This window comes from Saimiri boliviensis, chromosome 8, assembly GCF_048565385.1.
Source record: "Saimiri boliviensis isolate mSaiBol1 chromosome 8, mSaiBol1.pri, whole genome shotgun sequence".
NCBI lineage: Eukaryota > Metazoa > Chordata > Mammalia > Primates > Cebidae > Saimiri > Saimiri boliviensis.
In genome coordinates, this window is record NC_133456.1 from 15,624,888 (window position 1) to 15,652,442 (window position 27,555).

General features: G+C 45.3%; 1 protein-coding gene and 1 long non-coding RNA gene across 8 annotated transcripts in view; one reads left to right on the top strand and one right to left on the bottom strand.

Annotated features, from left to right (window-relative positions):
* Window positions 1-7,375: 7,375 nt before the first annotated feature.
* LOC141585334 (uncharacterized) lies at window positions 7,376-20,304 on the bottom strand. The gene is made up of 3 exons (XR_012518732.1): window positions 19,960-20,304; window positions 15,149-15,538; window positions 7,376-7,672 (listed from the first exon to the last, which is right to left on the bottom strand). It is a non-coding gene; the product is annotated as an uncharacterized LOC141585334 (long non-coding RNA).
* The window catches only part of FYCO1 (FYVE and coiled-coil domain autophagy adaptor 1), an 81,845-nt gene continuing 73,820 nt past the window's right edge, over window positions 19,531-27,555 (top strand). For 6 of the 7 annotated variants that reach the window (XM_074403986.1, XM_074403982.1, XM_074403984.1 and 3 more), the window contains exon 1: window positions 19,531-19,654. The gene's annotated coding sequence lies outside the window, so the exon portion shown is untranslated. Of the gene's footprint in view, window positions 19,655-21,387; window positions 21,751-27,555 lie in introns of those variants that run through there. The other variant, XM_074403985.1, reaches the window with a different exon arrangement.

Here is a 27,555-nt window from a genome sequence, read left to right on the forward strand (position 1 = left end):
CCAGTTGAAGAAAAGTTTCCACAGGATTACTCCAGGCCCAAGAAAATTACTGTCCTTTTTCCCAGCCCACCTTGCTGACCTCTCTTGACTGAAAGAAAATGACCTGGCTTGATGGTCCACACAACTGGGGATGCACACTTTAAACGTATTATAAAAGCTCTTCCAAGGCACTTTGCAATGAACTGTGGGAGTGTGGGGTAGGAGGCACCCACCTTTACCTGCTGCCACCCTCAACTTTGGTTACAATTGGTTTCCCAATAGTAAGGATAAATAGGGGGCAGTGGGGTGGGGGGAGTGGAAAGAACCACTGAGCCCTACTAATTTATCAAAGAATCTTCTGTTTACTTCAAAATTAGAGAAAAAAAATTAGACCCACTTTTCTGGCTGGGTCTTTAGCGAGTCACTTCCCCTCCTTTGAAGCTTATTTCTTCATCTTAACTAGAGAGGTTTGCACTCAGAGCCCTTCTTATGCTTAAAAACAAAGTCTATGGGTCTAAAAAATTTCATGACTTACATTTTGATGAAATCCTTCAGGGGATACAAATCTATAGCTTAGGGCAGGTTACAGTTTGAATTGTGTCATCCTCTGCCCCCAGATTCATATGTTCAGCTCCTAGCCCACAGTCTCTCTGAATATGACCTTATTTGGAAATAGGATTATTGCAGATCATATAAAATGAGATTATGCTGAGGTAAGGTGACTTTATAATCCAATATGGCTGGTGTCCTTGCAAAAAGGGTAAATTTGGACACAGGCACAGACACAGGGAGAATGTCATGTGAAGACTAGAGTTATGCTGCCACAAGCCACGAAACACCAAAGATTGCCAGCAAACAACCAGAAGCAAGGAGAAAGGGATGGAGCAGATTCTCCTTTATAGCCCCAGGAGGAAGCAATCATGCTGACATGGAGATCTCAGACTTCTCAGTCTCCGGAACTGTGAGACAGTATATTTCTCTCGTTTGAGCCACCCATGGACCTTGGTTAATGGCGGCCGGAGCAAACTAATACAGGACAGAAACACAGGGTGGGAGGGGAATCCCAGTGCGCCTCCAAACCTTCCGTGATGTTCCAGTGTCTCCTGCATCTACAAAAAAGGCTACACCTAACTGAAGACACGCACAGAAGATTGGAAGCTAGTGTTTACTTGTACCTACTATGTTCCAGGTCCACACATTTTCGTATCTCACAGCTACCTTACGGGATTTCCGTTTTCTCCAGTTTGACTAAGGAGGATACCAGGGATCAGAATAGGTCCCACTCTAACATCCAGGGCTAAATGTCAGATCACACGGAAAGCTTAAAAAATGTCTGAGTTTCTCCCCCAAAGTTTCCGATGCAATTGTTCTAGGGTACAGCCTGGTCTCAGGATGTTTTTAAAGTCTCCCAGTGGCTCTTAAATACAGTCAAGTTTGACAATCACTGATCTAGTATCTTTATGCATTCAATCATTCACTCAGTGAATATTTATGAGAACCTACTATGTGCTAGAAACTGTGCTATATGCCTTGCACACATTATGCCACATTCTCACAATTTTACAAAGTAGGCATCGTCTCTACCCAGGTGAGGAAAGTGGGGCTTGGAGAGATAAATGACTTTCTTAAGTTAAAGCCAAACTAGGGATTTTCAACTCAGGTCTGTATTGTACCCAAACACCTACTCTTTCCATCACATCTTGCCAATTTCCCTAAGGATATTTTCATCAGGACTCTTAACCATAAGCAACAGAAATTGCCTCTAGTTGCCATGGCAGAAGAAAATGTATGGAAAAGATATTGGACACGACTTCGTTGTAATTGCATCAGCGATGCATCAGGGCACAGTGTCATGATGTCTGCAACTATATCACAAATGATTCAGAAAAAACTAAAAAAAGAAAAATGTGCATAATTATACGTTAAAACTGGGGAGAAATGACATATAGAAGAGGTTATATGCAAAGAAAGAGAAAAGCTATTGTTGGTTAGCTTACAAAACTGGTGGGAAGGCAGGAGAAACAGGTAGGACAAAGGGAGGTGGTCTCTGGCACAGCAACCTCGGAAGCCAGAGGATACAGTGATTCTAGAAAGACTTCTGCTGCCCCCATTACAAAAAACAGGTACACAAGGTTCACAGAGTGAGTCAAGGCCACATGCCCATGCTCTGGCCTTAAGGGAGCTGGGAAAGAGTGCCCAGCCTTCCTTAGCTTCTGTAGAAGCGGGCTCTTCCTCCCACCAAAATTCATGTTGTGAGGAATCCCCACAAGCAGGGAGAGATCAGCCACAGGATCAGCTAATGGCCACCACAAGTGTGAACGAGGTTACTGAGGTTTTCTACTGCTCAGCGTTGCAGAGTCTAAGCCACTATGATGGATGAAGATGACTTACAGTTAATGAAGGACTTAGGACAAAGAGCATCTTTTCTAACAAGAGATCTTTCTTCTAGTGAGCCTGTTCATGTGAAGAAATGGAAGCATGAATGCATTATAGATAAATATGAAAAAATACCAAGAACTTTGCAAACTGTACCAGAGAAGCAACTGATTCATTTGCTTCCTATCAAAGGTAAAAGTGGTATAATCCCACAGACTAGAGAGAAGCCAGGTGAATCTAGCTGAACTTTTAGCCCCTCGCTGATATCATGTATTTTTTTTTTCACTCAAAATTTAATTTGACTTTGATTTTACCTGTATCTACAAAATATTCAATTAGTCTTATAGCAAGCAAAAAAAAAAAAAAAAAAAAAAAAAGATAAGAGGTCAAAGGTGTGACACCATTGGGCACACCCAAAAACATTTTAGGATAAGCCTTTGACAAGCGATATGATCAAACCCACCCCAAATTGCTCCCATCAGCAGTGTATCAACAGAACTACTCAAGGGACAGTGGTGCACTTGGAAAGTGGTGGGCTCAATTTACTGCAATAGTACTATTGAGAATTTCCTTCCTACCAGCCATTTACTTAAAGGTTATCTCTCGGTAGCAAAGCTGAGTTTTTCCAAAGAGGCTTTTTCAATTTCTTCTCATATCTTAGATGGAGTTGACTTCCTTTATTCTGAGTGTCAAGAGCCAGTTTGAAAATAAGAGAACTTGAGCCGGGCACAGTGGCTCATGCCTGTAATCCCAGCACTTTGGTAGGCTGAGGCAGGCAAATCATGAGGTCAAGAGTTCGAGACCAACCTGTCCAAAATGGTGAAGCCCCATCTCTATTAAGAATACAAAAATTAACCAGGTGTGGTGGCTCATGCCTGTAACCCCAGCTACTCAGGAGGCTGAGGTGGGAGAATCTCTTGAACCCAGGAGGTGGAGGTTGCAGTGAGCCTAGATCATACCACTATACTCCAGCCTGGGCGACAGAGCAAGACTCCATCCTGGGAAAAAAAAAAAAAAAAGAAAGAAAAGAAAAGAAGAGAACTTTATTTTTCCACTCAGAAAAAAGAGAGAGACTTTGTTACACAGTCTTGGGCAAGGAAATACTTAACTTTGTGTTGAGAATATGGAGGCTTCAGTAGCGGAAAGGTCACTGAATTTGGAATCTGAAGACTCTGCCACTAGCTGGCTGGGGGCATTTTGGGCAATAGTAATGATGATTAATGATGATGACAATCATTAAAAGGTCAGGAGACAACAGATGCTGGAGAGGATGTGGAGAAATAGGAATACTTTTACACTGTTGGTAAGAGTGTAAATTAGTTCAACCATTGTGGAAGAGAATGTGGCAATTCCTCAAGGATCTAGAAATAGAAATTCCATTTGACCCAGCAATCCCATTACGGGGTATATACCCAAAGGATTATAAATCGTTCTATTATAAAGACACATGCACACGTATGTTCATTGCAGCACTGTTTACAATAGCAAAGACCTGGAACCAATCTAAATGCTCATCAATGATTGAATAAAGAAAATGTGGCACATATATACCATGGAATACTATGCAGCCACAAAAAAAGATGAGTTCATGTCCTTTGTAGGACACAGTTGAATCTGGAAACCATCATTCTCAGCAAACTGACACAAGAATGGAAAACCAAACACTGCGTGTTCTCACTCATAGGCGGGTGTTGAACAATGAGAACACATGGAGACAGGGAGGGGAACATCACACACTGGGGTCTGCTGGAGGCTAAGGGAGGGACAGTGGAGGGTGGGGAGGTTGGGGAGGGATAACATGGGGAGAAATGCTGGATATAGGTGATGGGGGGATGGAGGCAGCAAATCACCTTGCCATGTATGTACCTATGCAACAACCTTGCATGATCTGCACATGTACCCCAGAACCTAAAGTACGATTTAAAAAAAGAAAGAAAATGATGATGATAGTGGTGGTGGTGATGGTGGCAATAATGGTGATGGTGGTGGTGGTGGTGAGGATGGTGACAATAATGATGGTGGTGATGATGATAGTGACAATGATGATGGTGGTGGTGGTGGTGAGTATGGTGACAATAATGATGGTGGTGATAATGATAGTGACAATGATGATGGTGGTGGTGGTGAGGATGGTGACAATAATGATGGTGATAATGATAGTGACAATGATGATGGTGGTGGTGGTGGTGGCAATAATGCTGCTGCTGCTGCTACTGATGATGGTAAGACAATGTAGCCAGCAACTATTCAGCATTAACTTTATATCAGGCACCGTGGTAGAGGGCTTGGTTTGCCTTAGCTCATTTAATGCTCACAAAATCATTTGCAATCGCTGTTATTGCCCCTTCTTCTAGATGAGGATGGTGACACATGGAGGGATTAAGCAAATTATCCAAAGTCACATAGTCAGGACTCAACCCTAAGCTTTCAACTAGCACTGTGCCTCCTTTCATAAGCCTACTGACATTTCTAGACCTTAGCTTCTTCATCTGTAATACAAGGATTTCTATCAGAAGGTTTTTACCAGGAGTGCATGACAGAATCACCTGGCAAGGTACCTAAAACTACGGATGTCCTGGCCCTGTCCTAGACCCACTGAATCAGACCCCTGAAGAGGGTAAGGCTCCATGACATGTATTTTTTGTTAAGTCTGGATGGACCTGGACAGCTATATTTTTAAGTACCCTCCCAAGCGATTCTGATGCCCCCAGTGAGAACCAGTGAACCAACATACTGACACTGGTCCCGTCTGTCTCCTCTGGTTTTCATCTGCATATGCTACTGTGTTTCCTGGAACACAAATCCTTAACATGGCTCATGACCAGAAGTTCCTGGGGTGATTCAGGTGCAGATGGCGTTTCTATCAGCAGCAGCATTCAGTAGGTCTAGACAGGGCCAGGGCATCTGCAGTTTTAAATACCTTTCTAGGTGATTCTGTCATGCACTCCTGGTAAAAACCCTCTTATCTAATACTTGCTGGCTACATTGTCATATCATCATCATCAGCAACAGCATCACGTTGTCATGGAGAAAAGAAAACGTTCTTTTCTCCATGAGAATGTGGATAAAAATGTTCTTTTCTCCACTGTGGAGACTGCCAGTGCTGTCCCGGCCACCCTGGCCTGAGGCTACTTCATGAGGAGGGGCGACCAAAGAGTGGTGATGCCAAGTCGCACCTGCTGCTCTGTTCGACTCAGTGTCTCACAGAGATGCTGTCAGTGTGAGCTGAGGACCATGGCTGCTGAGCTCTTCCACCCAGTCTTCTCAGGAAGTCACCTCTCTGCTTTTCCTCTGCCAGGCTACTGCAATAAGTTTTCTCCAGTTTGTTCTTACAACTGCAGCTTATGCTGCCTCCCTCAGGCCATTGCCTCCTTCCATCAGTCTGGCTTGGAGGGACCAGGACAAGAATGAAGGAGGAGGGACTCGTCCTTCTCATTGCCACGCTATCGCAAGCCTGACCTCTTAATTCTCACATTTTACTGAAGCATTTGGGAATAACCAAAGCAAAGAATCACACAGAGAAGGCATCTGGCAGTGTCAAAGTCTAGACTCCAGACTGATTTTCAGGAACCTTTTTTTTTAAACTGGAGACGGGGTCTCTGGCTAATTGTTTGTGGGGTCTTGGTTGTTATTGTTGTTTTGGTAGAGATGGGGTTTTACCATGTTGTCCAGGCTGGTCTTGAACTACTAGGCTCAAGCAATTCACTGGCCTTAGGCACCGAAAGAATTAGAATTACAGGATTATGTGGCCCCTATGCCTGGGGGGGGCCTAGAATTTTGTTTCTGGTTTACACATATGATCCAGCAATCCCACTCCTGAATATATAACCAAAAAGATTCAAACCAGATGATTCAAAAATGTTTCAAAAAGATATTTATACCTCAGCATTATTCACAATAGCCCAGAGGTGCAAGCAACCCAGATTTCTATCAATGGATGGATGAAGAAAATGTGGCATATGCACATGAGGGAATATTATGCAGCCTTGAAAAAGAAGAAAATCTTGTCACACGCTGCATCTGAAGGAACCTCAAGGACATTATACTAAGAAAAATAAGCCATAGTCACAAAAGTTCAAGTACTATGTGAATCTACTCATATATCACAACAAAGCAGCTTAGCAGCTTAGCCTTAAACTGTTTTAAAACTTGTTTTTCTTGTCTTCTTTCCTTCTCCCACACCAGTCTCAAGATATAATTTTGACACAAACTGAACATGCATCTCCTTTCTTCTTGAAATATAGCCTTGGAATGTGCTGTGAATATCCATTACTTTTCTTTTCCCATGCTGTGCTCCCATGCCTTGTGCACATTTATTTGCCTAGATGCTTACTGCTTAACACCATACTCACATTGTACTCACTTATCTGGTCATATATTTCCTTAGAAAATTCAGAGGTCAGATCCTGATAGGGATAAGACATCTCCTGAATTCTCTTTCCAACAAAAGGTTACTTTAAGGCACCCACTCGCAGCTAAAAATGACTAAAAGATTGAAAGCAGTTAATTTATAACCTGATAAGATCCATGATGGCACCAGCTCTTTTGCCAAATGGAACAATAATTCAAGATGAGCCACTGGAGTAAGTTGCACCACCTGACACCTCCTAGCACCTCCCCTACTTGCCTCTTCTGCATTCTAAACCCTTTCTTTAAAAACCGCTGCATTCCCTCAACAAATTGAAGAGTGAAATTGCTTTCTGCTCTTCCCCTTGCTAGCACCTGTAATAAAAATCCTGCTCTCGCTCTATTTTTTAATCACAACTTGTTATTATTTCAACTTCTTTCTGCAAGCAGTGAGCAGCTGAACTCTTTCACTGGTTACAATATGAGGTATATTGCCGGGACAATAGACTTCTGGCCCCTTAAATGTTCACTAAAAATCACTGACATGAAGCATATTGATTAATAGGAGAAAAACCATACAGATTTATTTAACATACATACACAGGAACCTTAAGAATGAAGATCCAACCTCCTAATGAGTTACAGAAACTTATATACTATTTTTGAGGTTGCAGAAAGAATGAGAGGTTAGGTTCTGGTAAAACAGGATATTGGAGGGAAAGAAGAGGCTTGGCTAGCAAAGGTGGCCTTGTTATGAAAGAACAGAAAGAATAGATGATGTATTCGTCTGTTCTCACTCTGCTATGAAAAAATACCATAATTTATAAGGTATAATTTATAAATTACTGTGTAATGTATAAAGAAAAGAGGCTTAATTGACTCACAGTTCAGCATCATGCAGGAAGTCTCAGGAAATTTACAGCATGGTGGAAGGCACCTCTTCACAGGGCAGCAGGATAGAGAATGAGTGCTAGCAGGGGAAATGACAGATGCTTATAAAACCATCAGCTCTCGTGATAACTCACTCACTATCACAAGAACAGCATGAGGAAACTGCCCCCACGATTCAATTACCTCCAACCAGGTTTCTCCCATGACACACGGGGATTATGGGAACTATAATTCAAGATGAGATTTGGGTGGGGACACAGCATTCCACCCTGGCCCCTCCAAAATCTCATGTTCTCATGTTTCGAAACACAATCATGCCTTTTCAACAGTCTGCCAAAGTCTTAGGTCATTGCAGTATTAACCGAAAAGTTAAAAAAAAAAAAAAAGTTAAAAAAAAAAAAAAAGTCCAAAGGCTCATCTGAGACAAGACAAATGCCTTCTGCCCATGAGCCTGTACAATCGAAAGCAAGTTAGCTGCTTCTTAGATACAATGGGGATATAGGCGTTGGGTAAATACACCCATTTGAAATGGAAAAAATTGGCAAAAACAAAGGGGCTACAGGCCCCATGCAAGTCCAAAATCCAATAGGGCAGTCACTAAAGCTTAAAGTTCCCAAAGGATCTCCTTTGACTCCATGTCTCACATCCAGGTCATGCTGATGCAACAGGTAGGCTCTGATTGCCTTGGGCAGCTCCACCCCTGTGGCTTGGCAGGGTACAGTCCCCCTCCCAGATGCTTTCACTGACTGGCATTGAGTGCCTGCAGCTTTTCTAGGTGCATGGTGCAAGCTGTCAGTGGATCTACCACTCTGGGGTCTCGAGGGTGGTGGCCCTCTTCTCACAGCTCCACCAGGCAGTGCCCTAGTAGGGACTCTGTGCGGGGGCTCCAACTCCATGTTTCCTTTCCACACTGCCATAGCAGAGGTTCTCCATGAGGGCTCTGACTGTGCAGCAAACTTCTGCCTGGGCATACACATTTTTCCACACATCCTCTGAAATCTAGGCAGAGGTTCCCAAACTTCAATTCTTGACTTCTGTGCACCTTCAGGCCCAACACCACAAGTAAACTGCCAAGGTTTAGGGCTTGCACCCTCTGAAGCAATGGCCTGACCTGTATATTGATCCGTTTTAGCCATGGCTGGGATGTAGGGCACCAAGTTCCAAGACTGCACAAAGCAGCAAGGCAGGGCTGGCCCATAGAATTATTTTTTCCTCCTAGGCCTTTAGGCATTTGATGGGAGGGGCTGCCATGAAGACCTCTGACATATCCTAGAGACATTGTCTTGGCAAGTAACATTTGGCTCCTCTTTACTTATGCAAATTTATGCAGCAGGCTTGAATTTCTCCACAGAAAATAGGTTTTTCTTTTTCATCACATCATCAGGCTACAAATTTTCCAAACTTTCATGCTCTGCTTCCCTTTTAAATGTAAGTTCCAATTCTAAACCATGTGTTCGTGAATACATAAAACTGAATGCTTTTAAAAGCACCCAAGTCACCTCTTGAATGCTTTGCTACTTAGCCATTTCTTTTGCCAAATACCGTAAATCATCTCTCTCAAGTTTAAATTTCCACAGATCTCTAGGGCAGGGGCAAAATGTCACCAATCTCTTTGCTAAAGCATAGCCAGAGTCACCTTTATTCTAGTTCCCAAAAAGTTCCTCATCTCCATCTGAGACCATTTTGGCCTGGGCCTCATTGTCTGTATCACTATCAGCATTTTGGTCAAAGCCATTCAACAAGTCTCTAGGAAGTTCCAAACTTTCCCACATCTTCCTGTCTTCTGAGCCTTCCAAGTTTCTAGGAAGTTCTAAACTTTCCCACATTTTCCTGTCTTCTTCTGAGCCCTCCAAACTGTTCCAACCTTTGCCTGTTACCTAGTTTCCGAAGTCATTTCCACATTTTCAGGGAACCTTATAGCAATGCCCCACTGCCTTGGTACCAATTTACTGTATTAGTCCATTCTCACACTCTATGAGGTAATACTCAAGATTGAGTAATTTATAAAGAAAAGAGGTTTAATTGACTCAGAGTTCAGCATGGCTGGGGAGGCCTCAGGAAACTTACAATCATGGCAGAAGGCACCTCTTCCCAGGTGACAGGGGAGAGAATGAGTGCCAGTAGGGGAAATACCAGACACTTATAAAACCATCAGATCTCATGAGAACTCACTGTCTATCATGAGAATAGCATGGGGGTAACTGCCCCCGTGATTCAGTTACCTCCCACTGAGTCCTTCCCATGACACATGGGAATTTTGGGAACTACAATTCAAGATGAGATTTTGGTGGAGCACAGCCAAACCATATCAGATAATAAATGTTCTTTTCAGATTTTTAAAGGAATCAGACTCTCAATCTCTCCTGGATCTTGGGAAAGCCATAGAAAGGGGAAAGGGCACGGTTGCGTTAATGAAGATTCTCTACAGAGGCAAAATTTCCCCACTTAAGACAGCTTTACAAAGCCACTTCTGTCAAGATGGCCAAGTTACCACTTGAAACTTGAAATACATTTTTGGAGTAAAATTGTAACTGTCCAGTGTGTTCTTCTTGCTCACTTTCCAGATAGAGCAAATTTATCAAGGTAAAAGAATAGACCAGAGTTCTATTGTTACTCAAATCAGCCTCTATGCAAATTTAGAGGCTAGGGTTTTTAAAAGATAGTTTGGCGGGCAGGAGGATTATGAAGGGGGAATACTGATTGGTTGGGTCAGGGATAAAATCACAGGGAGTCAAAGCTTTCCTCTTGCACTGAGTCAGTTTCTGGATAGGGGACAGAAGACCAAATGAGCCAGTTTACTGGTCTGAGTGGCACCAGCTGATCCACTTGAATGTAGGGTCTGAAAAATACCTTAAACATCAATCTTAGGTTTTACAATAGTAAGGTTATCCACATGAGCAATTGGGGATGTTAGTGATCCTGTGGCCTCTGGCCATGTGATCCCTGAGCCATAGTTTCTAATCTTGTGCCTAATTTGTTAGTTTTACAAAGGCAGTCTGATGCCCAGGCAAGGAGAAGGTTTGCTCCAGGGAGGAGCTGTTAGTACCTTTGTTTCAAAGTTAAACTATAAACTAAATTCCTTCCAAAGTTAGCTTGACCCATGCCTAGGAATGAACAAGGGAAGCTTGAAGGTTAGAAGCAAGATGGAATCAGTTAAGTCAGATCTCTTTCACTGTCATAATTTTCTCAGTTACAATTTTTGCAAAGATGATTTCAAAATATTTTAATTTCCTTCATGATAAAGTTGTCAAAATCATAGAAACAGAAAGTAGGAAGATGGTTACCAAGTGCTTGGGGGAGGGGGAGGTAGTGTCTGAATACTAAGTTTCAGTACTGCGAGATGAAAAAAATTCTAGAGATCTGTTGAACAATAATGTGAATATACTCAACATTATTGAACTGTGCACTTCAAAGTGATGAAGATGATAAATTTATTTTATTAGATAATAAATTTAATGTTATATGTTTTTACTATAATAAAAACAATTTTTAAAGGGATCTGAGATCAAACTGAAAGTCGTTGCTTTAAACCAATTGTATGTTGATGACTTCCACCTTTATATCTGCAGCAGCTCAAACCTCTCCCCTGCATGTGGCCTCATGCAGCTTGGTCAGAGGCATCCTAACCAGCGTGATTCCATCTTTAATAAAGCCCGAATAAAGCCAAACCAGCTAAGTTACATTCCCAGGGAGTTGGGCACTCTTGGTCACAAGATGTTTATGGTTGAAGAAATGAGTTCATAGTGTTAACTAGCTAAATAAAGACCCAGAACTTATGGAAATGTTCCAGTACTTTAAGAACAAAATGCATTTTTAGTTTAAGAACACGTTTGCTTTATAGATAATCGTAACATAGAAAAGTAACAATACTAATAGACTGTCACAAGCTGATCACAGACCTTCATGATAGAGTACACTATTCTTAATAACTTATACAAGCCAGCCCTATGTTTAAGGTAGTGCATTCCTCCTCTTGCTTTCTGAGGACACCCTTCTCTGTAATTGAGTAGCCTCTAATAAACTTAACTTCACTATACTCTGTGACTTGCCCTGAATTCTCTCCTGTGCAAGAGCCAAGAACCCACTCAGGGTCTGGGACAAGACCCCTTTTCCGGTGATAGCTTCTGCCTGCTAGACACATCCACTTGGATGTCTAATCGGCATCTGAAATCGATGTCTAAAACCCAGCTCTTGCCCTGCCCCCTACGTACAACCCACGTCTGCTTCTCCTACGGTCTTCACCATTTCTGCTTTTGCTAACTCAATTCTTCCATTGGCCAAAAATCTAGGAATCGTCTTTGGTTCCTTTCTTTCTCTCAGTGTTTGCAAGCAGTTCATGACCAAACCTTCTCAGCTCTGCCTTTTAATCCAACCACTTCTCACCCCCATCTCTTCCGTGACCGACGATACTGACTCCACCTGCTCTCTCATAACTGTCTCCCTGCTTCTTCCCTTGCCCTGCAGTCTATTCTTGTCAGGCCACACTGGCTTCCTTGTGGCTCCTCAAACTCACTAGGCACAGGTCTTGACTCAGGGCCTTCGTGCCCAAAATTGTTTCTCCGGTTATCCCCAAGGCTCACTCCATATCCACCTCGCATGTGGCCTTCATCATGGCATGACTGCCTCAGGGTAGTCAGACTTCTTACATGAAAGCGCAAAGCTCCAACCACATCATCTGTCACGACTCAGCCTTGGAAGACACACAGTGTCACTTCTGCCATTCTGTATTGGTGAAAGCAGTCGCCACCTACTCGGAATCAAGTTGAGGGGAATTAGACTCCACCTCTTGACGGGGGAGTGGCAAGGTCACATTGTGGAAGAACACACGGGATGGGAAATAGTATTGTGACCATCTTTGGAAAATACAATCTGACAGAGTTCACTCTTCCTAGTCCACTTTGGTAGCAGATTTCTATTTTAGATACCATTTCTGCCTAACAAATTATCCTGAAATTTAGCAGCTTAAAGCCATCATTTAATTTCTTTATTACTCATGGATTTTGTGGGTCAAGAAAACCGGAGGGGCTTATTAGGGCAGTTCTGACCTAGGATCACTCACATGGTTGCAATCAGATGTCGGCTGAAGCTGCCATCATTTCATGGCTTGACTGGGCAGGACGTTCAAGATGGCGCAATCACATGGCTGGCAGACAACACTGGTGTCAGCTGGGAGCTCCACTGGGCTATAGATGTGGACTCCTTAGGAGGGAGTTCTCAGTGAATCAGATTTCTTACATGGCATCTGGCTCCAACAGAGAATAATCCTAAGGGAACCAGGTGGAGACTGGACCGTCTACTCCAACCTAGCCTCAGAAGTCCCATAATGTCCCTTTTGCTGCATTCTTTAGATTACGAGCAATTCACAAAGGCCAGCCAAGGTTCAAGGGGAGAAGACATAGAATCCCCCCACCCGCCACCACCACCTTTGGGTGAGAGTAATGTCAAAGACATGTTTGTGGGTATGTTTTAAAACTGCCATGCTCACCTCCTTTAAGTTGGCTAAAATGTCACCTTCTCTTTTTTTTAATATTTTAACAATAAAAAAATATGGTCTTGCTATGTTTCCAGGCTGGTCTTGAACCCCTGAACTCAAATGATCCTCCCACCTCACCCTCCCAAAGTGCTGGGATTACAGGTGTGATTCATCATGCTCAGCCAAAATGTCACGTTCAAAGAGAGACTTTATCTTCCCACCCAAACTCCAATCCCAGTCTTGCAATTCCTTTTCTATGCTTTCTTTTCTCCCCATAGTATCTGTCACCTTCTATCTTAACATTTAAATTATCTCTTTAGTATGCTTATTGTCTGTCTCCCTCCTCTAAAATGTAAGCTCCATGAGAACAGAGATTTTTGTCTATTCAGTCCATTGTCGAAGCCCAGGCATTTAAGCCAGGAGTCAGCAAACTGCCATAAATTTGGTTTTGCCCACCCAACATGGGTATAAAGAAGAAATCAGTGGATGATACAAGTTGGGAGTGCTTCTCTAAGTCTGGTCAGTGCAATGAGTTCGCTGGGTGTGGTGGTTCACACCTGTAATCCCAGCATTTTGGGAGGCCTGGGCAGGCGGATCACAAGGTCAGGAGCTCAAGACCAGCCTGGCCAACATAGTGAAATCCTGTCTCTACTTAAAATACAAAAATTAGATGTTGCTTTCAGGTGGCTGGGATAGGTATTTTAAGGATGGCCTATATCCATCCTGGGGGGAGCTTATGTTCTCCAGGGATCAGGATAATCCCCAGGTATTGGACCTCTTGTCTTAGTTGCTGTGCCTTAGCCTTGGACAACTTGTACCCTCTGTCTGCCAGTAAATTTAGTGTCTGGACTAGATATTGGATTCCCAGCTGTCTTGCAGGGGTCATCCATGTGCTGTAGAAGCCATCTGCTCCCCTCAAGAGTCAGGTCCTGCAAATCTCTAGTCAAGTCTTGCCCAAACAAACAGGGACTATCTGTAAAACCTTGTGAAAGCACTGTCCAGGCGAGCTGTTGACTCCTTGCTTTTTTATTCTCCTACTCAAATGCAAATAAAAATTGGGAGGATGAATCAAAAGAGACACAAAAGAAAGTTGTCCTTGAGGTCTAAGACTGAAAACCACTGAGCATTTGAAGGTACTTCTAGAATTATTAAGACATGTGGGTTGGGGACCATTGGGACTGCTGCCTCATTTAAGATTCGAAGGTCCTGGGCTAGGCTGTATTTGTCATTGCTCTTTTTTTTCGAGACAGAGTTTTGCTCTTGTCCCTCAGCCTGGAGTCCAATGGCACAATCTCGGCTCACTGCAACCTCCACTTCCCAGGGTCAAGTGATTCTCCTGCCTCACCCTCCTGAGTAGTTGGGATTATAGGCATGCACCACCACACCCAGCTATATATATATTTTTTTAATAGAGATGGGGTTTCACCACGTTGGCCAAGCTGGTCTCAAACTCCTGACCTCAAGTGATCTGCCTGCCTCAGCCTACCAAAGGGCTAGGATTATAGGTATGAGCCACCACACCTGGCCTCATCACTCTTTTCAACAGGTAAGGTGCAGTGTTACAAAGCAAGTTACTGGGTATTCAAAATTCATGTTATAGAAATGTGTCAATCAGGGGCCAAAGTCCCTCTGTGGCCAGCGGCCTTCTACAAAGATAGCAAGAAGGATACTACAGGTGAATTACTACAGGCATTGCCATTATGGCCTTTCCAGGTATTCCTGTGGCCCAGACCTCCAGATTAATGAAAAGGTCATTCCGCAGTTCATCTTTGTGTGTGGTTTCCTTGAGGCATAAGATTGCATTTGGAAAAGGAGGTGTTGCCCTGGAGGAAAGGTTAACTAAGCCCCTAGTCTAAATAAACTATCTCTACCCAAAAGGGCCATAGAACATTCTGGCATCACCAAAAATGAATGAGAAAAGAGTTTTCCCCCTCAGGCAGCACAGAGGAAGAGTAAACCTTCAGGTTATAGGCACCCCATTTAGCCCCATCACTGTGGAGGATTTGGATGGTAATTGCCCAGGAAAAGAGGTAAACACCAAGCAGACCACGCCCATATCCAAAAGAAAACTTACTGTCCTACCTGCCATGTCCAAAGCAGCCCCTGGCTCTGTCCCTTCAATAGGGATGTTCGATCTGGGAGCTGGCTGGTGCCCTTCAGCTCAAAGCCATTAGGGGTTGGGATTCTGTCCGAGGGTCCTCTTGGTCCTCAGGGAAGTCCCGTTTTCAGTGTCCAAGCTTGTGGCAGTGGGGCAAGCTGTGTAGGGCTTTTTATCCATCTGTCCCATTGGGGCAATTCACCTTCCAGTGGCCTGCCCTCTTGCGCTGATGGCGGTTACCTGGAAGGGTAATCTGAGGATGAATGGAGGGGCCCGACAGACTTGCAGTGCAGCCAAGAGTTGGAGCTCCTACTTCTCCTTTTGCTTCCCTTCTCCTGAGTCTTTCCCTCTTCCTCCTGGCCCTTCTGGCATCACTAAAAACGAAGGACAAAAGACCGTTTTCTCCCACAGGCAGCACAGAGGAGGAGAAAAGACTGAAGAAGCTATTTTGAGGATGTCAGGCCCGGGGTGTTGGGACCCAGTGCTAGCTTTTGAAGTTTCCTCTAAATATCTGGGGCTGCCTAAGTTAGGAAACTGTCCTTCAGGATCAGTTGGCTTTCTGGTGTGCCTGGGTCTAGGTTAGTATGTTCCATTAGGGCCTCTAGTAGACTCTCCAGGAAAGTGGTGGGGTTTTCAAGAGGGCCTTGATCTATTAAGGGCAATTTATTATAGTTTAGAGGCTCTGTTCTGCTAGCTTTCATTCCTTCTACCAGACAGAGAAACATGTGGTTCCTTGCTCATATACCCTTCTGGGTATTGTAACCCCAATTAGGGTCAACTAGGATATTGCGGTGACACCCACAGGGTTGCCACCAGAGCCAGTCATGTGCGTTGCACTTGTAAATTGCTGGGCCACCTCTGTAATGGAGTTCTGTTCTCCCTTAGACAGAGTTTGCCCTAGTGTGACTGAGAAGGCCCTCCAGGTGAGTTCAAATGTTTAGGCCAGTTTACAGAACTCTTTGATGTATTTGTCAGGGTCTTCCATAAACTTCCAACTTCAATTTTAATCTGGCTCAGGTCTTACATAGTGACCATAGTCTGGACTCCAATGGGTCCACTGGGGCTGCTAACCTCTGGAAGGGGGCATAACTTAGGGGGATGATATCCAGAGAGTGGCCCTGGGTGGAAAGAGCAAGCCACCAGGGCTGGGACACTTGGATGTATAGGGGTAGAAGGAGCAGTGGGGTTTGACCCAAGCTCTGCCCTTGGTTCCTCTGGGGCTTGAGCTCTGGGTAAACCTGATAGGGGGTCTCCCAAACCAACTGCAGGGAGCTGCCTGACAATGGCTGCTATCACCGCTGGATCCATTTCACAAGCCTGACAAAGGCCAGGGTTGTTTCTTACAGCCATGAAGGCCTGTACATAGTGGATTTCTGTTCATTTGCCCTGTTGGCAGCAAAACAAATCTAGCTGATGGATCGTATTAAAATTTATGCTTCTGTTTTCTGGCCAAAATTACTGGTCCTGGAGCTTTTATTCAACCCAGGTTGTGTTACAGAAAAATATTAGCCTTTTCCTTTTTAGGGTTTGGGAGTCAAACTTTTCTCACTTCTTGAGGATGCAACCCAGAGGCATGTCCCAGAGGTATGGAGATGTGATTATCCATCTGTGAAGAGAGAACAGAGGAGGAAAAAAAAAAAGGAAAAAGAAGGTATCTTCTCTTATTTCCCTATTATTCTGTCCTGAAGAGGTCATCCCCCATTCGTCCTCGGGGCTCCAGAGTGAACCGGTCTTACCTGGTACCCTTAACCTTGCTCCCATCTCATCATGATTATCCACTTGAGAAGAGAGGAGATATCAGAGCGAATACGGGGCCCCTTATTCATCCTTGGAGTTCCAGAATGAACAGGTCTTACCGGGTACCCCTAACCTTGCCTTCCTTTCTGTTCTACGGTAATCTGTTCTATGCCTGTAGCCTGGGACCAGCCTTCATCTCTGTCCTGTGGGTACTTCCGTCTCTTGAAACTGTGGCCTTGGGCCAGCCTATATCCTTGTATCTATGACCTTATAGTGACTCTCTCAGAGCATTCTAGCAACAAAGTGATTATCTCTTTTCTTGTAATCTCATTTTCCATTTTTCTTAAAGCAGATGAGAAGCCTGTGCCTGTACCAGTTCAGTAAACTGCCACAATGGGATGGACTTCTTTCCCTTCAAATATGACCTTGAAAGTCTAGATGCATATTGGGAAGGGCATAGAAGTGATTAGAGAAATGGAGGAAAATTTGTATGTGAGATTCCTCGTCCTCCTCCATAACCATCACTTGATGGTTGCCTGACATTCTTTGGCAGTGGTGAGTCTCCTGCCCTGCTCATGTCTGCCTAGCTATCTGTACAAACAGACTGACAGCTTCAAGGTGGAGCTGGTCACCACAGACAGATGCATGATTAGGGGGTTGGGACTTAGCTCCACCACCAACTTCCTGAGAGGGGAGAGAAGCTAAAGGTTAAGTTGATCACCAATGGCCAATGACTTAATCAATCATTCTTATATCATGAAGCCTTCATAAAACCAAGTGGCCTGAGTTCATAGAGTTTCCATACCACATGGAGGTTCCTGGAGGGTGTCATGCCCAGGGAGAACATGGAAGCGGGCACCTCTCCCCCCATACCTCGCTCTATGTATCATCTCTTCATCTGTATCCTTTGTAATATCCTTTTCATAAACCAGTAAATGTGTTTCCCTGAGTTCTGTGAGGCACTTCAGTAAACCAATCAAACCCAAAGAGGAGGTCGTAGGAACCCCAACTCAAAGCTAGTCAGTCGGAAGTTCTGGAGGCCCAGACTTGTGACTGGTGTCTAAGGAGAGAAGCATGAGTCTTGCGTTCTGGGCCCCAACCTGGCAGGATCTGTACACCATCCTCAGGCAGACAGTGTCAGAATTGAATTGGAGGACACCCAGTTGATATCTGTTACAGAAGTGATTGCTTGCTTCCTGGTGAAAGAAATCCTCAGGAAATACAGAAATCTTTTGTGTTGACTGTTGTGGTGTGAGAACAGAGGAAAACCGGTTTGAGAGTTTTTCCCAAACAGTGACTAAATGTATTGAGAAAATGGGACACCACTGGGAATGAAGAGAGGAGCCATGAATATTCATGCTGGGATAATAGGACTTTCTTGGGTGAACCAGGAAGAACAGTCCCCTTATTCTGTGGGAAATGCTATTTTCTATTATTATTGTCACTCAAAATGGAAAAAATCTGAATCTGTATTATCAGATTCAGGGCTTATTTTAAAATTTCAAAAGTTTTCAGTTGATGAAGGGTTGAGGAGAAAAGTCAATAGTAGAGTTATGAAGAACAAATTCTGGAAAATATACATGTCAGAGTTCAAACCAAATTCCGGAACCCTGTGGTCCACATCCTTCTGCATTGTCTGTGAGTCATTACTGAAAAGCTGTGTTCTGTAGGGGAAGATTACCTCGACCAGCTTAGAGATGTTGATTCCGTAATCAACTTCTGATTCCTTCTGTGGGTCTTACACTCAAATTTTCCAGCGGAGAAACTGACTAACCAGTGACTATCAACAGAAGGCTGACTCTTTTGAGCTGAGCTGCTACCCCAGGCCATTGGCATGGCTGGAGTCCACTTCTGGCCTGACCAGCATGGGCCACAATGGTAGGGTCCTTAGCAGAGCACATGGCTGCCCCACATAAGGAGCTGCCATCACAGTGGTTACAGGCCTAAACTTCAATCAGATAGACTTGGGCTCAAAATTTGTCTCTAGCATTATAAGGTTTTGACTTTAGGCAAATTAGCTAACTTCTTCTCTAAGGCTGTTTGTTTATCTGCTTAATCGGGATAATTATGTAACATGAGACTGATGTAAGAATAAAACTAAACCATGTGTGGAATACACATATACAGGTATTTGTATGTACCTGGCACATACAAAGCCCTTAACAATTACTCCAAGAGTAATTGTTAATATCAGGGGCTTACCCTGATATTAAGAAGTAAGGGGGATTAAAATATGGGAAATCAGGCCCGCCAATATGTTTTTCTATTTTCCAATACATCAAAATATTATCATTTTAACATGCAATCACCAAAAATTAATGAGCTAGTTTACATTCTTTCTTTGGATCCTTTGGCACGCGGGTGTATTTCACACTTAGAGCACATGCACAATCTAATTCGAACTAGCTACATTTGGAGTGCTCCTTAGCCACCCGAGAACAGCGTTGCTGTCAAGACGCCAGACATTTGATTTGTGGCCCTCCGGAATTGCAAGGGTTAACCTGGGGCCAGCTAGGGTCGTGGGTGGGACTGGCAGTTAAGGGACTGAGCTGTGGGAGTAGTTATCCCCTGCCCTGCGGAGTCACATGGGAGTTGTAGGCCTCAGCCCCGAGGAGCACGCCGGGAGTTGTAGTCCGCCCCCGCCCCCGCCAGCCGCCGGGTGTGCGCGTCATGGCCGCCGGCACCGCGGTGCCGTCTTCTTCCGCTTGGCCCCAGAAAGTTTCGGTTCTGCCCGGCCGTGGACCCAAGAGCGCGTAAGTGCCGCAGGAGACCAGTTGGACTCTGGGGGAACCTGGGTCGCTCACGACCCGGGAGCCGAGAGCTTCGCTCGGGGCGCGGCTTGTCACCTGCTGTCCTTACCGTCCCCGCCCATCCCAGGTCTCCCTCAGACCCTGCCCGAGCCCCCCCGTCCTTGCCCAGCGGGCCGGGAAGCACCTCCGGCCGGTGGAAGCTGGTCCTGGCACCTAGCCTGCCTCTGTTGGTCGGTTAAAAAGGAAGACCCCAAACACGAGTTCCAAGACCCCGGACGGCCGAGGGGCCGCAAAGGAAAGGAGCCCACCTTGCGGCGTCCCAGAACAAGCCTGGGTCCCTTAGCACGGGATGGGGCAGGCCCGCGAGTTCCTGCCTGCGTGGTCTTTAGGAAGCTTAGTTTCTGGCCCAGCTGGGCCGGGACAGCCCAGACCTTAACTTTGCAAGACTCCGCTGGTGCTCGGAACTCTCCCCTCTTCCCAGGAGGGGGACTCTTCGTTCTTCCCGGCCCATCCTTTGGCCACGGTCCATTCATTACCCACTGCCCCTTGTGCCCATGTGCGAGGTCTCGAGATAGCCCCCAGGTCCCTTTTTCTGAAACACCTGTTGTCTCTGGTGTGGCGGCACTGCCTTGGACCGGAGTGCGTGCTGTTGAAACCTGAGAAACCTGCGGTGGAGGCGGGGGCGGGACGGCAGGGGTCGGGAAGGCGGGGAGGATGGTGGAATTTTATGTTTTGTAGGAAAAGCACATGTGGTTGACACCTTAACCGCGTGGCTCTGTTAATGCACATGTATCCTCTGATGTCCCTGTCACTCTTCACCGTTCCCATTGGGTGTCCCTGTAGAAAAAAACAAATGAAAAATAGAGCACATGTTGAAACTGCCTGTGTTGGCCACGGCCTCGCAGCCCCTCTGCTTGCCTTACCACAGCAGTTTCCTTCCCCACAGAGAAATGGGGCAGGGGCTTTTAGGGGGCAGAGGATCCAGGGCTTAATCTGCTCACTGGTCCTCCTCCCCCTGCAGGCCTTGTGGTCTCTGGCAGCAAGCTTAATTCTCCTGCCATCTGCCTAATGCGGCTAGAGGGTGTTGGGGGCTGGTGTCGGGGAGGGTTGGGGAGCTGGCGCTATGACGCCAAAGTTCTCTGTTCTCAGTACTTCCCACCTCCTGAAGCAGACCCCTCTTGAGTGGGCTCCACTTGACCCTCCCTTCTGTGACAGCCACTGTTCTGAAAGCATTGAATGCCCCATGCTAGTTGTGCACCATGGTTATTGTAACCCTGGCAATAGCTAATTGTCATAGTGATGGATCTCAGCCTCCTTTGATTAGTAGGATCTTTCCTAAAGGCTCTTGCTTTAGGAAATAGAGTTCATCTGTTTATGTTTGAAGTGTCTATATGTGTAGCACTTCATTTATTTTTAAAATAGTTTTTAACATTTTATTAGAAAAATAAACATATGCCGGGCGTGGTGGCTCAAGCCTGTAATCCCAGCACTTTGGGAGGCCGAGGTGGGTGGATCACGAGGTCAAGAGATCGAGACCATCCTGGTCAACATGGTGAAACCCCGTCTCTACTAAAAATACAAAAAATTAGCTGGGCATGGTGGCGCGTGCCTGTAATCCCAGCGACTCAGGAGGCTGAGGCAGGAGAATTGCCTGAACCCAGGAGGCGGAGGTTGTGGTGAGCCGAGATCGCGCCATTGCACTCCAGCCTGGGTAACAAGAGCGAAACTCCGTCTCAAAAAAAAAAAAAAGGAAAATAAACATATAGAATCACTGAAAGAATTGTATGGTGAATATCCACATAATCAATTCTTAATATTTTACTTTGTGGGTTTGTTTGTTTTTTTTTTTTTTGTAGTCGCTTTAGAAACCGGTAACCGTCTCAGGCAGTGTTTGGATGACTTTTGCCCCTTGAGGCTGGGTTTGGAGCACCAGTATGGTTTCAGGAGCCAAGTTTTTAATCTGATCCTTTTTGAGGGGGATGGCTCCCACAGATGTTTGTGATAAGAGGAACCACCCATAACAGAGCAAAATCGGAGCAGCTGGTAGCTTTGAACCACATTGATTGCGAAGGCTATGGGCTGCTGGCTCAAGAATACGGGTAGGTACGCAAGAAATGGCAGCTCCCAGGCCCTCACCCACCCTGCTTCCCTTTAGGGGAGAAGTTTAGCTGATGGGTAACTTTTGTTTACTGGAGATTCCAAGGCACAGCTTTGATGACTCAAGACCAGAATGTCTTTAACCATGAGGCAGAGGAATTACGTTGTCTAGCTGTGGTCTCATGGTGGAAGCCACTTGTAGGTACCCAGAGTTAGGAGCCACATTCACTTCAAGCAGCCCTAGGCAGCAGGTAGGGGTCATTAACCGGTGCCTGTGATTAAAGAGGCAACTTGTGAGCATGGATGAGTCCATTATGACCAGGGCAACATCTGCTCACGTCATGACTGCTATTTCTTGTCTGAGTTAAAAGATAAACAGTGTTTTGTTTGTGATCTCAATGCCAGTTTCAAGAAAATAAGAACTCTTGATTGGTATAAGAGCCTCTATTTGAACAATTAAATAAATCAATAGAGTGGGAATTGGAATGTTTCTGTGGGTCTACCTATGGAAATATTGTTTACCTTCCTGTTGTTTGTTGATACATCACTAAAAATGGTTGAAATATCTCTACTAGCCCCATAATAGGAGCCGTTGCCTCGGAGAAGACAGGCCCCATGGCTTTGAGGAGAGGAGGATGGCAGAAGCTGGGCTCAGTTGGGCCAGAGCAGTTTTATCCCTTTCCTCTAACACTGGAGCCAGCCAGCCTGTTGGTGTCAGTAACTTCCAGTAGTCCTTCCTGTTCACTTGAGCGTCTGTGGCATCTGAAAGACACCAAGGGCCTGTTTCTCATTAGGCCGGATGCCATTTGGAGGATGTGTGTACATCAGTGTGGTTCCGACAAAAGACTTAAGGAGAATCTGTGGTTTGGTTATAGTATTGTGGCCCTGCGGCTGGTTCTGGGGCCCAAGGACTGATCTGGTCAACCACCTTAGGATTCTGTAGTACTGTACCTTAGGCCAGTCCCAGGAAACTGAGTGAGGGGAAGTCCTTAGCATACAAAAGAAAAGCTTGGACCAAAAAAAGCATTCCAAGAAAACCATTAGCGTGCAGGAAGCGAGGCCAAGAGAAGGATCCCTATGTGAAGTCGAGGATAGGGCTGGTCAGCTGAACCAGAGCGGTGGTTTAAAATGGAGCTGGAAGGAAGGAATTTCCTGAAGTTGAACCTGCAGATGCTTTTTCCAGGGCATCTGTAGACTTGGTCAGGAGCAAGAAGGGGGACACTTAGAAGCCTTAGCCAAAGTTAGCCGCTGAGAATGTCTGTTATTCCCCTTTCCCAACTCCTTTAAGAGTAGCGATTCTTAATTCATTTACATGAAGGCAGATTACCCCCCAACATTGCATCTGAAAAAAGAAAGGTAAGAAGAGGTCAAATGACTTCCCCAGGACAGATAGAGTGCTTAAAAATAGCTGAATAAGCTAAGTATACCTTGAGTCTTGCCCAACCATGGCGTGATCTTTGTTGCATTATTTGTTGCATAATACATAATGGAAAGTTCACGTAGCTAGTCTGATTCCAAAATCTAAATAGGGTCCAAATTGACAAAACTTGGCTACCGCTGATACGAGAGAAGAAAATATCTTGCTCATTGCTCCAGCTCCAGCTTCAGAGCCATCCTGGGTCTGCCTTGTCCCTCTCATTTACAGCATGGCCCCACCGCCTGCCCCTCTGCACCCAGGCTGGCCCTGCTGTTGTCATGCTCCTCCCCAAGAAGTGTGGCAGAACCCAGGCCCACCAGCACCTCCCCTCCCCAGGTTGCCTGGTTGATAGTGTCAGATGCACACTTTCGGGAATGAAGAGAGAGCCTTGGGAGGTGTATTAGTGCTAGGGCTGCCATAACAAAATACCACAGACTGAGTGGCTTAAGCAACAGACATGTACTTTCTCACAGTTCTGGAGGCTGAAGTCCCAGATCAAGCCATTGGCAGGTTTGGCTTCTCCTGAGGCCTTTCTCGTTGGCCCTCAGACAAGCTGCCTTCTTGCTGTATCCTCACAGGCCTTTCCTCGGTGCCCATGCATCCCTGGTATCTCTTGTGTGTGTCCAGAATTCCCCTTATAAACTCACCAGTCTTTGGAACGGGGCCCACTCTCATAGCCTCATTTAATCTTCATTACCTCTTTAGAGGCCGTCTTCAAATGCAGTCACATTCTGCGGTATGGGGGTTAGGGCTTCCACATTGGAATGCGGTGGGGTGGAGTGCACAATTCAGCCCCTGACAGGAGGTTTGGGTTAATGGGGTCGTTTGTGAGGGTGGCGGTGCTTTTCATTGTCCAGGATGGGGTGAAGGAGGCTGTGGGTAAGTCTTCCTCAGGAGCCAAACTGTGGTTCACACTTCCTCCTGTCCATATGAAACCCAGAGATACTGAAGCCACTGGCCAGAGGAAGGTGTAGGAAGCATGAGCCGGGCAGGGAATGACCTTGGCGGAGGGAGCAGAGCATCCAAACCCCAGAGGCAGGGCCTAGCCACAGAAGGGCAGCACAGGGAGGCCCGAACACAGGCAGGAGGCGGGGAAGGAGGAGGGACAAGAGGATGGGCCTATCCCTGTCAAGGTCAGGAAGCCTGTCCGTCAAGGGCCTCACAAGCTGTGTTAAAGAGATTTGTGCACATGTCTGACAGCAGTCCCCTGAGCTCTCAGGACCAGAGGTCTGTTTATAAATAGAAGTTAGGTAGGCAGTGTGGAGTAGACATACTTCATCTGTCCCTGAATTAGATTATTCTATTCACTCTTGGAATAATAGCTCACAGCATTTTTACAATAGTTACAACATAATGTTCACAATTTATACATGGTGTTTTAAGTGCATTATTTTGGTGAACATAACTATAGTTTATGTTCAACAAAGGAAAATAGAAAAATCAGAGAAATAGAATTTTTTAAAAATGTGCTCATGTTGCCCCCATTGAAAGATTAGTAGTATTTACATCTTGGTACATTTCTGTGCCTCAAAGTTTAGTTTGATTTGTGGAGCAAGGATCTATGTGTTTTGTTTTGTCTAATTCATTCATTCATTCATTCATTCAGCAGTAATTTATTGAGGGTTTTCCATGTGCCAGAACTGTGCTACGGGAAACAGCAATGGAGTTTACAGACAAGTGGAAAGAACAGAGATTCAACAAAAATTACCATTGTGGCAGATGGCCCGGAAGCCACAGAAGTATAGCATGAGACTCCGCAGTGAGGGCTGAGAATCATTAGTGGAGTACAGTCTGGTACCTTCTATGTTCATTTGTTCTCATCAAAGCACTTACCAGGCCTCAATTGCTCTTTCTTACTTGGTTGTAAGTTTATTGGAGTATGTGTTATCTATTTCTCCCACTGACCTGAGTTCCTTTAAGGCCAGAGCTCCACCCACTGCCCCTTTTCACACCTGTATCCCCAGCTCTTGGTTCAGGCTTGCCTCTTCATACTGCTGCCAAAAAATACCTTTTACCTGGCTAGCACATAGAAGTTACCTGCTGCTTTCTCAAGACTGTGTTTTGTGGCTGTGTCATATTCTATCAGAGATTCACTTCTTAGTTCATAACTGGCTGGATTGACCCCTTTGACACTTCAGTCAGGAGAGGTCTCAGAGCATATAATTTTGGAGATCTGTAGTTTTTCCCCACGTAGGTGGGGCCTGTATTCTTTGGGGCAGGAGTAGATGCAATAGTTGAGTTCTCAATTATTGATGCAGTTGATCCAGAGACTGGCCAGATTCTCCTGCCTGTCATCGTCACCTCCTGGATATTTTCGCAGCCCCACAGCCTCAAGTATAGAGGTGTGGCCCTCTTTTGATCAGCCACCCACCTCACTAAAAAAAAAAAGACTTGGCTTCCCCCAGATTCAAAAGCAACCCCTCAGAGCCCTCGAGGCCCTGTTCTCTGGGATCCATGGACTAGATGAGTGGCTGTTTTGTATGTGTTCTGAGAGAGCAACCGGGGAACCTGCTGCTGTTGGTGGAAGGGAGGGGACTAAGAGAAGCTTCAAGAAGCGATGACAAAGCCTCAAGTTCTCATTCCCTTTAAGAGAGATGACAAGAAGGAGTGTTTGGGAAAGATGACCCAGACATGCAGTGGCTTAACACTTTAATCATAGGTCCAAGGGGTTGGGTCACCTAATGAGTCTTTGTTCCCATATGCTGAAATACCTGCCGCCCAGCTGGCCTCTGGCAAACTCCAGAGCACTCTCCTAGCCACCCTCTTGAAGCTCTGGGGAGGACAGGCTGCCTGCCCACTGACTGTTCCAGCGCTGGGCCAGCAGGACCTCCGGGCCTTCGGAGCTGCAGGTACCAGCCAAGTGCCTCCCTTTCTGTAGGTGGAAACGAGATATAGATGCCACTGGGTGTGCTGAACCAGGCCTAGGCAATGGACTCTTCCAGAAAGGCTTTTCTGCCTTTTTATCTGTCCTTGTCCTTAACATTCTTTCTTGGTTAGGGGAGAATTTACAGCTGGTACGCCCCTCCTTATTTGGGACTGGGGGAGGAACACACCTGTAAGGTGCCCTCTCTGGGTCAGCCCTTAGCTATTGTGTTGGGAGCAAAATTTTGAAGGTAGAGAAAGGTTGACTTCCATGTCTCCAACCTCCTCCTCCCCTGATGATTCTTCTTTGCTTGTGTGGCTACTCAGATGCTATTATTGTTGCTGTCTGAGCCAGTTTCTGGGCAATATTATGAGTATTAGTCACTTGTACTGTAGTGCAAATAAGTTTACATGTGTCAGTCAGCATCTTTGTGTCTTAATTTGACTACACTGCTGTTGCTATTGTTTAAGGCGTTCAGGGCATCTGGACAGATATTTAAAAAACTTGGAGGCCAGAGAACATCCTTTACTTCTAAAATGATACCTAGGTCATGACTAAGAACTCATACACTAGTCCCAAGTGAAAAATAAGAATTTTTTAAAATGCCGTGAGTCCCTTTTCCTCTTTATTAGAAAATTGGATGTTTTCAGACATTTTGGATAGACTTAAACATAATTTTGAGTTCTTGGCAAGGAAATCCAGTGCTTCCAAAGAGTGTATAAAACACATTTCTCTGTTTAGAAGAGCCTGTCAGAGACAGTGATGAAGGGTTTTACATGTTGTGCAACAAGGACTGTGGGTTTATGAGGTGATTGGCACACTGCAGGGGACCCTGTGAGGTATGTGAGTCCCAGAGTCCTTACCCTGGTGCTGAAGCAGCCATGGTAGTGTATACAGAGCTTTGAGTGTCTCCTGAGTTAGGAGAGCTGTTTGCCAATGGGTTGTAGATGTCAGGATCAGGCTGGTTCAGGCCAGGAGTCTGTTATCCCTCAATGAAAGGGCAAGCTTACCTAGAGACACCAAGAAAGTTGATCATGTTTGGAGAGAGATCATGCCCATTCTTTGCCTTTTTTTTAGTTAATAATGACCTCAGACCAAGACAGAGGAGCAAAGGAGTCAAGCTGCTGAGTCCATGAAAATAGCATCCCCATGGTGACTATGTTCTCTATGGAAGCTCTGATTTACTTCCTGAATCCCTGTGAGGTGGCGACCCAGAGTCAGAGTGGGGAAGCCCACCACGCCCCACAGGCCTGGCAGACACTTTCTTAGGGCTCATGACCCTGCTAGTAACACAGGCTCTTTGGGAAGTCAGCTTGTATAATCAGTGGCTGGGAACAGCTCACCCCATGACCTGGGAACTTGACACCGGTAGAGAGCTCACTTGGAAGATCGGACTGACAAGGCCTCCTGCTTTAGGCTGACACAGGGGCAGTGTCACGAAAGCACCAAGAAGTCTTAAAGGAGCACATTGCTGTCTGTGTTCAGGCTCGTGATGCCAAGCTACTGGTTTGGGTTTGCAGGCATTGT